Source organism: Pseudophryne corroboree, chromosome 1 (assembly GCF_028390025.1).
Source record: "Pseudophryne corroboree isolate aPseCor3 chromosome 1, aPseCor3.hap2, whole genome shotgun sequence".
Classification (NCBI taxonomy): Eukaryota; Metazoa; Chordata; class Amphibia; order Anura; family Myobatrachidae; genus Pseudophryne; species Pseudophryne corroboree.
In genome coordinates, this window is record NC_086444.1 from 743,969,842 (window position 1) to 743,978,820 (window position 8,979).

General features: G+C 47.9%; 1 pseudogene; it reads right to left on the reverse strand.

Moving 5' to 3' along the window:
- Nucleotides 1-8,108: 8,108 nt before the first annotated feature.
- On the reverse strand, nucleotides 8,109-8,227 carry LOC134932847 (5S ribosomal RNA; annotated as a pseudogene).
- Nucleotides 8,228-8,979: the final 752 nt, after the last annotated feature.

Below are 8,979 nucleotides of genomic sequence, written 5' to 3' on the forward strand. Positions count from 1 at the left end.
AGTATTCCTGAAGAGATCAAGCATCACAGAAAGAATACTAGACAAAAGTTCTTGTAACTGTAATAACATCTGGAAGAAAATCTGCAGTTGGTCAGGAGTCTTAGTGCAGAGGGTCAGAGAATCTCTGGAGAAAGAATTTCGCTGCAGACACTGTGCTAATTGATGCTGAGTCGACTCCAGACCTTCCAAGCGTCCTGCAATATTGCTTAGGAGGTCCTGCGTCAGACAAACACTTTCAGCCGGGTCCATGTGGCCAGTTCCTACTGTCATGACTGAGGTTTTGTGAACCCGTGTTAGTGAAGTCTGTGCGGGCGACTGGAGGATTATATGAATACTACCACTGACCTGGTTTGGGAGTGTTGTGGACTCGGGGTTTCTTCCGGTGACTGGGAAGAGGAACCGCAGCAGAGATGGCCGAATCTAGGTTCTCCTCATGCAGGATTAGGTCGGCAGACAGGAGGCACGTGTGGACGCTGAAGGTCTCCTGAAAGACAGAACTGGAAAGGCGCTGATGAATAAGTGAAGATACCAGGTACAACTGCGCTAAAGTGCACTGGGTGCTTGGAGATACTGGGGTGCGAATAGACACTGGGGTGCGTAGAGACACTGGGGTGCGTAGAGACACTGGGGTGCGAATAGACACTGGGGTGCGTAGAGACACTGGGGTGCTGGAAGTACGGAGGTGCTGAGGCACGGAGGTGCTGAGGCACGAGGTGCTGGAGGCACGGAGATGCTGGAGGCACGGGGTGCTGAAAGCGTGGAGGTACTGGAGGCACGAGGTGCTGAGTCACGGAGATGCTGGAAGCACGGAGATGCTGGAAGCACGGAGGTGCTGAGGCACGGAGGTACTGGAGGCACGAAGGTGCTGAGGCACGGGGTGCTGAAAGCACGGAGGTACTGGAGGCACGAGGTGCTGAGTCACGGAGGTGCTGGAAGCACGAGGTGCTGAGGCACGGGGGTGCTGAGGCACGAGGTGCTGGAAGCACGGAGGTGCTGAGGCACGGAGATACTGAGGCATGGAGGTACTGAGGCACGGAGGTGCTGAGGCACGGAGGTGCTGAGGCACTGAGGTGCTGAGGCACTGAGGTACTGAGGCACAGGAGGTGCTGAGGCACAGGGGTGCTGGAGGCACGAGGTGCTGGAGGCACAGAGGTACAGAGGCACGGAGGTGCAGAGGCACAGAGTGCTGAAAGCACAGAGGTACTGGAGGCACGAGGTGCTGAGTCACGGAGGTGCTGGAAGCACGAGGTGCTGAGGCACTGGGTGCTGAGGCACGAGGTGCTGAAAGCACGGAGGTGCTGAGGCACAGATATACTGAGGCACGGAGGTGCTGAGGCACGGAGGTGCTGAGGCACAGGGGTGCTGGAGGCACGAGGTGTTGGAGGTACGAGGTGCTGGAGGCACAGAGGTGCAGAGGCACGGAGGTGCAGAGTCACGGAAGTACTGAGGCACGGAGGTACTGAGGCACGGAGGTGCAGAGTCACGGAAGTACTGAGGTACAGAGGTACTGAGGCACTGAGGTGCAGAGGCACGGAGGTGCAGAGGCACGGAGGCCACAGGGATACGGGAGCTCTGGAGATCACAACTTTAGGGAGCTCAGCATTAAGGCTCACACATAGCTGTGTGTGACACGAGGAACTGGCCCAGTTTCTAACTCAGTCTCCCAACTTATACTTCCTGGTCCTTGGTGATTGGAGAGCAGGATTAGGTGATGCAGAGAGTCTCAGACTGGCAGAGGATTGGACAACTCTGGTTCAGGTGAACAGTCACTGTCATGTGACTACTCTAGACTAGGCTGTGATGTAGAATGAGGCCTAGTAGGCCGAGAGAACACTGAAGCCTGAACTTCAGATTACTGAATTCAGCCTCACACAGGAGATCACCACAGGTGGAGCTAATTAACTATTACCTTTCAGGGAACTCAGGAAAACTCATAGTGCTGACAAGCTGTTTAACTCAGTGAGTAAAAGACACAGGATCCGGGACAGATGGCAGGGGTAAGTCACCAAATATGAAACCTACAGTCAGGATTGTGACAACTACCTGGCGCTGACTGTGTACCGTAATAGACTACACAGTAAATTTACCGCCTCCCTCCCCCTTCTACAACCCCCTGGTACTGCACAGGATAGCTAGAGTTGCTTGGAAGGACAGCTCTCCCTGTCAGCATCTCTGTACAGGATCTTCAGGCAGGAAAATGGCACTGAACGCTGCTGGGTCCGCTCTGAGGAGAAGTTCTGCCCCCTTAACATGGCGCTGCTTCCTGCTCTTCACATCTTTATACTGGCCTGAGGAAATGTGCTGGCAGTGTTACCGAGGTCCCTGACAGCCTTGGTGACCAGTGTGGGGTATAGGCGCTGGCTATACCCTCACACCACTGAGCCTCCGGAGCACAGTTAATACTGCACTCCCACCCTGTTGCTGCTATCTTCACACCTGCTCCCCGCTTGATATGGGGGTCCGGTGACTCACTCACCACCGGAATCTTCTGGCTCTGTTAGGGGGTGGCGGCAGTGCTGCAGGAGTGAGCGATCACCTGGGGCGGCTAACGATCATCACCCTCAGGAGCTCAGTGTCCTGTCAGCGGAGATAGTGGCTCGAACCCCGCAGGGCGGACACTATTTCCCCCCTAAGTCCCACGAAGCAGGGAGGCTCTTGCAAGCAGCCTCCCTGTGCCTAAACTATAAGAAAAATAATAAAACTAGAGAAACTCCTAAGGAGCTCCCCTAGCTGTGACCGGCTCCTCCGGGCACATTTTCTAAACTGAGTCTGGTAGGAGGGGCATAGAGGGAGGAGCCAGCCCACGCTCTCAAAATCTTAAAGTGCTAATGGTTCCTAGTGGACCCGTCTATAGCCAATGGTACTAATGTGGACCCCAGCATCCTCTAGGACGTAAGAGAAAAGGGTATTATACCCTTTTCACACTTGCAGTTATATCCCAGGATTTTGCATGTAATCGCGCATCAACCCAGGATATCTGCATATGTGAAAGGACCAGGTGTCATGGAGCTGAGACCCGTGAATTTGCCAGCATGTCTGAAAGCGGCATTAGTGTGCAGTCAGGGAAATTACTGATCCAGATCACAGATATGTCGTGTGCATTGCTTAGTGGTGCAGACACTCTGGTACTCAGCGGGAAAGTGTATATTATCTTACCCGCAGCTGCCAAATACAGCAGGGAAACTTCAGGTGCTCAGTTATTCTTAGTGGGAGTTCCAGCGGTGTGCAGTGCCGGTGCTCTTACCTGAAGGGAGCCAGCTGGATGATGGTAACCAAAAGCATCTTGGATAATCCACAGCAATCTCTCACTCAGTTTAGCGGGAAGTGCGCCGTCAGCGGCTACACTTTGTGCAGGGGGACTTTTTGCACTTTAGCAGTTAGGCTATGATGGTGTCTCCCAGCACTTACTCGCTGACCACAGTATGACTAAATTAATAACACAATGATATTAGTAAAAATATATGGCTTTTATTTTTATCAAAAAGATTCAGCGTCGCTTATACAATTATTCCTGCATAAAAAGTAGTTCATCTTATTCTTCTTTGTTTTTTTTAAAGGGGCAATCATTTACAAGGATTAACCATGCCTTGTAAATGATTTTCCCTTTAACAAAAAGTCAGAGTTCGGCCGTTCCACATGGCCACTGAATTCAGACTTCATTACATCACGGCCCATATCTGAATCGGCCCATAATGCGTTTCTATAGCCTGAGCTTGAGTTGCACACGTCTGCGTCTTTATGCTAATGCCGTTACCAATTTTTTAAAAACTGGGATGTCCACTTGCAGCATCTTCCACCAGTGGAAATACTTCTCATAGCGTCATTAGACTCACCATTGGTGCATCATCAGGTGAACTAGCGAAACTTGCAAAAGCCTCATGGCTGGTGCAGTTTCTCCACCTGACTATGGCACACTGTATGAGCAGTTGTTCATTTACAGATATAGCCACTGTCAGCAATACACCTACGTTTGACTAGCCACCACCATATTAACCCCCAGAAACACCCAGTAAAAACCACACTCCCTGCGTTTCAGTCTCATGTGCAGTACTTAAAACATTGGCCAACTGCGCTCATGTAGGCATACCATGTGACTCTGAACCAGTGGTATTGAGGGGGGTACTGGGGTACATCCCCTGCCCACTTGTCCCCCTGTCCTACTTGGCAGCCGACAGCAACCTAGTGGATACAGTGAGGTTGCTACCACTGAGAGCAGCTTGTCTCCTCTGTATGCATGGGGAAGAGCGATCACTCTGATCATGCCCCCACAGGATCTGACCCTGATTGAGGGGTGGACTGCGCCCCCCCCCCCCCCCCCCCCGCCCGCCCGCCCGCCCCACCGTCCATGCTGCATTGCTGAAAAAGCAGTTTATTTAAGTTTTTTTTAAGTAAGATCACACCCCCTCTATTACCGAGACCTGGGAAAACTCTCTACGGAACTGATCAGGCCCTATGTGAATAGTCAATGTTTATGATTAAGAGCAGGAGTGTGTGATCACATGCCTGGAACTAAAGCTGAGTACACACCTATACAATTATTGGCCCATTCAGGAGGAGTGTGTATGCATGCTCGATCGTGTTTTGTCAGAAGAAACCCTGTTGAATCAGGTGGTCTTATGTGCAGTTAAATGTTCATCCAAATCAACAGGGCCAGGTAAGACCAAAAGTGCCATGTGTACGCACCTTCGACCATTCTTATGACTGTTCTTGCTACTGTTCTTATGATAGTACACCAACTTGGGGCTAGATGCATCATCGCTTGGAGAGTAATAAAATGGAGAAAAAAAAGTACCAGCCAATCGGGTCCTAACTGCCATGTTACAGGCTGTGTTTGAAAAATGGCAGTTAGGAGCTGATTGGCTGGTACTTTTTCCCTCATCATTTTATCACTTTCTAAGCGATGATGTATCTGATCAGGTCCAACTCTGTGGGCTTGCATAATTAAACTCAGGCCAGTAAGCATTCTGTACCTCGCAATCCTCTTCATGCACACAATGCACTTTTTTCGCTTGTTCTGCACTTTTTGTTTGGCACATACTACCTTTGCCATAGACCTTTTCCCAGCACATACAGTATACTCCAAACCAGGGCATGCTGGAATGTGTAGTTGCACAACTTGCTGGTATGTGCACTAATGCAAGTGCACCATACTTGCCTACCCTCCCGGAATGACCGGGAGGCTCCAGAATATCAGGTATCCCCCATGGGCCCCTGAAAGGTGGGCAAGTCTCCCGCTTTCCCTGCCAGCCCCCTACAGCAGGGAACATTTGGCAGTCCAACGGGATCCAATAACGCAATTTATGCTGAATCGCATCATCGTCGCTTTGCCTACCGCTATACAGTGCCTGTTTTCTCGGCACTGAATAGCAGGGGGCGGAGTCACAATGAGCAATTGTGATGCCATACCCCTTGACTGCCCACCTCCCTGCCGACCATGCCTCTGGACAACCCACCTTGCTGCCGGCCAGGTTTCCATGCGCCTACCACGCTGCAACCTCCCGGAAGGAGGAGGCAGCTAAGTATGCAACTATGAAGTGCGCAAGATCAAATGCATATACCTAAAGGAATTAATGAAGCGATCGCCAGCTGCAAATAGTCGCAGCCTGGCATGCCAAGCAACATGCTGTGATACAACATGCCGCATCGCAGTAAGATGACCATAGCTACATATGGTGTGTGTGTGTGTGTGTGTGTGTGTGTGTGTGTGTGTGTGTGTGTGTGTGTGTGTGTGTTCTCGTGTGTTCTCACGTATCTCCTAAACCAGAGGCATGGGTGAGAAGGTGTCTCAAACTGAAAACTCATGATGAGGAATTACATGAAACAATGGGGGTCATTCCGACGTGATCACACGCTGCGCTTCTTCGCAGCTGTGCGATCGGGTCAGAACTGCGCATGCGCGGTGGTTGCATTGCGCAGGCGCATCATTGTCCGGTGCCGGGCAGTGACGCTTCCAACGAAGAAAGCAGTCACAGCGGCGACCGCAAGAAGTTTGACAGAAGGAAGGCGGATCCGGGCGTCAACTCAGAGTTTTTGGGGCATGGAGATCCGAACGCAGGCGTGTCGAGGCGTTTGGAGGGTGGATGTCTGACAACAATTCTGGGACCTGCAACGCTGAAGTGATTGCACAGGGTGAGTAACTCTTATCATTAATGAATGATTAACGATGCACGGGCCCGCGCTTGTTCATCGTTGGTGCCCCGTCACTTATGCATGCAGGCCAATATGGACAATCTCGTCCATATTAGCATGCAGTGCTATGGACCCAGGTGACGGGAAGAAACTTCACTCCCCCCAGGCACCTCGGCGGAACATCGTCGTGTGTGTAGGGGGCATTAGAGGTGGTAGAGAGCAAGCATGATCTGAATATTTGAAAACAGTCTATTTATCCTAAAATTCCTAACATAAACAACACCAAACCACAACAAACAGTACCAAGCCCTAAAGAAACAAGTGTATTTTTCAACATCCTCTTTATTATAAATCAATTAGTATAAACAATGTGCTTCTAATAGACAAAACCCCTCTGTTTACAATGCCATTGCTGCCAACTGACCTAATTGGACAGTCCCTGTTCTTACTATTTTTTTTTTTTGGTATTAAAAGTGTAATGGCCTCAATGCCTCCTCCAGAGTCCAGCTATTCCTTACTGCTCTGTATCAGTAAATATTGGTACAATGAGAAGAGGAATGCACTCTGTATGCTTTTGTGTTACATCACCTGGAGCCAAACAACCATAGCCAGACGTTATTACATGACCCATTCCATTGCTGCAAAATGCTACATATATCCAAGTTCCTACTTGTTTTGTCTAATACATTTACTATTTCATTAATTTCTGTTTGAAAGACCCTTCTTATAAATGTATTCAGCACAGCTACCTGATACAGATAAGTAATAAAAATGTACGTTACAGATTGATTTGTAAAATATACAACTACTAAAAAGCAGAATCTGCAATCCATTCTTTTGCATGCTGGGGGCCGTCCATCACAGAGCACGGCGTCCCAGCATGCAGAGTGGCCTGTCCAGTGGCTGCGACTGCAATTTAATTGAGGTTGCAGCAACTGCGGACGACCCACTGCAGCTAGGCTGCGTATGCAGGTGGCCAGCCGCCATTTTTCTCATTGGTGCGTGTGATGTCACACAGCCGCCCTGAAAACGCAGCTGACCTGCCCCCATTTTCACCGAGCAGCCTCTGCAATGCTCCGTTGCCGCTCCCCGCCTGCCCCGTCACCGCCTCTGCCTGTCAATCAGGCAGAGGCTTTCTCAGCCATTGTGATCAGATCGCATTGACTGGTCGCACACACACAGGATGGGACCTGCGCATGCGAATTGGTGCCAGAATGGGGTTATTGCGGTCACATCGCTAACCCTAACCTGAATAACCCCTATGGGCTAGGTAGTAATAGGAGCTGAGTTTTTTCATTAATACTTATGACTAGACAGAGGGCGATCGGGCACTGGTCAAAATTATACAGTAACAAATGTGGGAACCAAAATCGGACAATTAAACCCTTAGAAGTTGGGAAGAAAAAAGTAATTTTTTTCTTTTATTAACACTGTCCTAGTTGGTGGTGCGCCCAGAGCCAGAAAGCACATGTACTATCAATGGGAGAAAGAGAAGGCTCTTGTGTGGGCGCACTCTTATGCAATAGAGGAAAATTCCTATGATATGTGAAAGGAAATGTTTAAAACATAACTTTTAATATTAAAGTTTAAAACGTAATTACCCATATAAACGATCCATATGAAATAAAAAAATTATAAACGAAAAATTAAAATGTTCTGGTCTATTTTTTCACAGTAAGTGATTGGAAAGGTTGTAGACACTTAATTGTCTTACCCCCATTTCCCCTGACCAGTACAGAATATCTGTATTAAAGGGACCGAGGAGTGGTCATGAAAATATTGATATGTACGTCCCAATAGGGCTGCTTAGAATTAGGAATTAATGGTCACCAACATTAGAAACCTGAATTGATGTCAGATATCACAATTATTAGTAGAAACTGGGCGTAAAACTACAGTAGAGAGGAATTGTAAGAACGAGATTTAGTGGTGATACTGCTGTTGGCGTCACTTCTCACATAGAAAGGAAAATAATTCCTGCTCTACAACACCAGGTATTCGCAGGAAGTCTCCTCTCCCGGTACTAACCCGGCCCAACGCTGTTTGGCTTCCAAGATCGAACGAGATCGGGCATTGGCAGCGTGGTATGATAGTAGAGAATTTATATGATCTGTACACCAATGAGAGTGCACCTATATAAGAAATTAGAAAAAGAGTGGAAATATTTCTGAAAGAGAAAGAAGAAGGTGAATAAGGAAAGTAAAAAGAAATATGTGGATCTGCTTTCTACGTTAGGCACGGCCCAACAAATCCCACATTCGTGGTATTGTGCTCCGTGGATCGTAGATGAGAGTCCATGGAAAAAATAATAGAGCAGGAACAAGAAGCAAAGAATTGCTGGTTTTTGTTCAATTATGTATTGAGACAATAGAAAAATAGAATTATGCGTTAAACGTCAAGTCAGTTATAAAATATATGTATCTGTGTCACCATTAGTGATATTATGCTCCTGACACCAAGTGCTATTTTTGGCACAAGAATAGAACATAAAAATCTGTTCTCAAAAATTATATATATTGCATATTATCCAGGCTGAGACAGAAATACAATCATGGTATCTGAGCATCAGTTTCTGGAATCCCATTAAAGAGTACAGTATAAGGAGCAGTGTACCGGTGTACGAGTTATGAGAGAATATATATATATATATATATATATATATATATATACACGTGTCACCATTCATAATATTGTACTCGTAACACCAAGGGCTGTTTTTAACACAAGAGCAGTGCATAGAAATCCATTCACATTGGAAAATTATATATTATATATTATGACGGCTGAACCAGAAATACAATTCTGTCATCAGTTTCTGGAAAAACACTGGGGATTTTGATAAGTAAAATA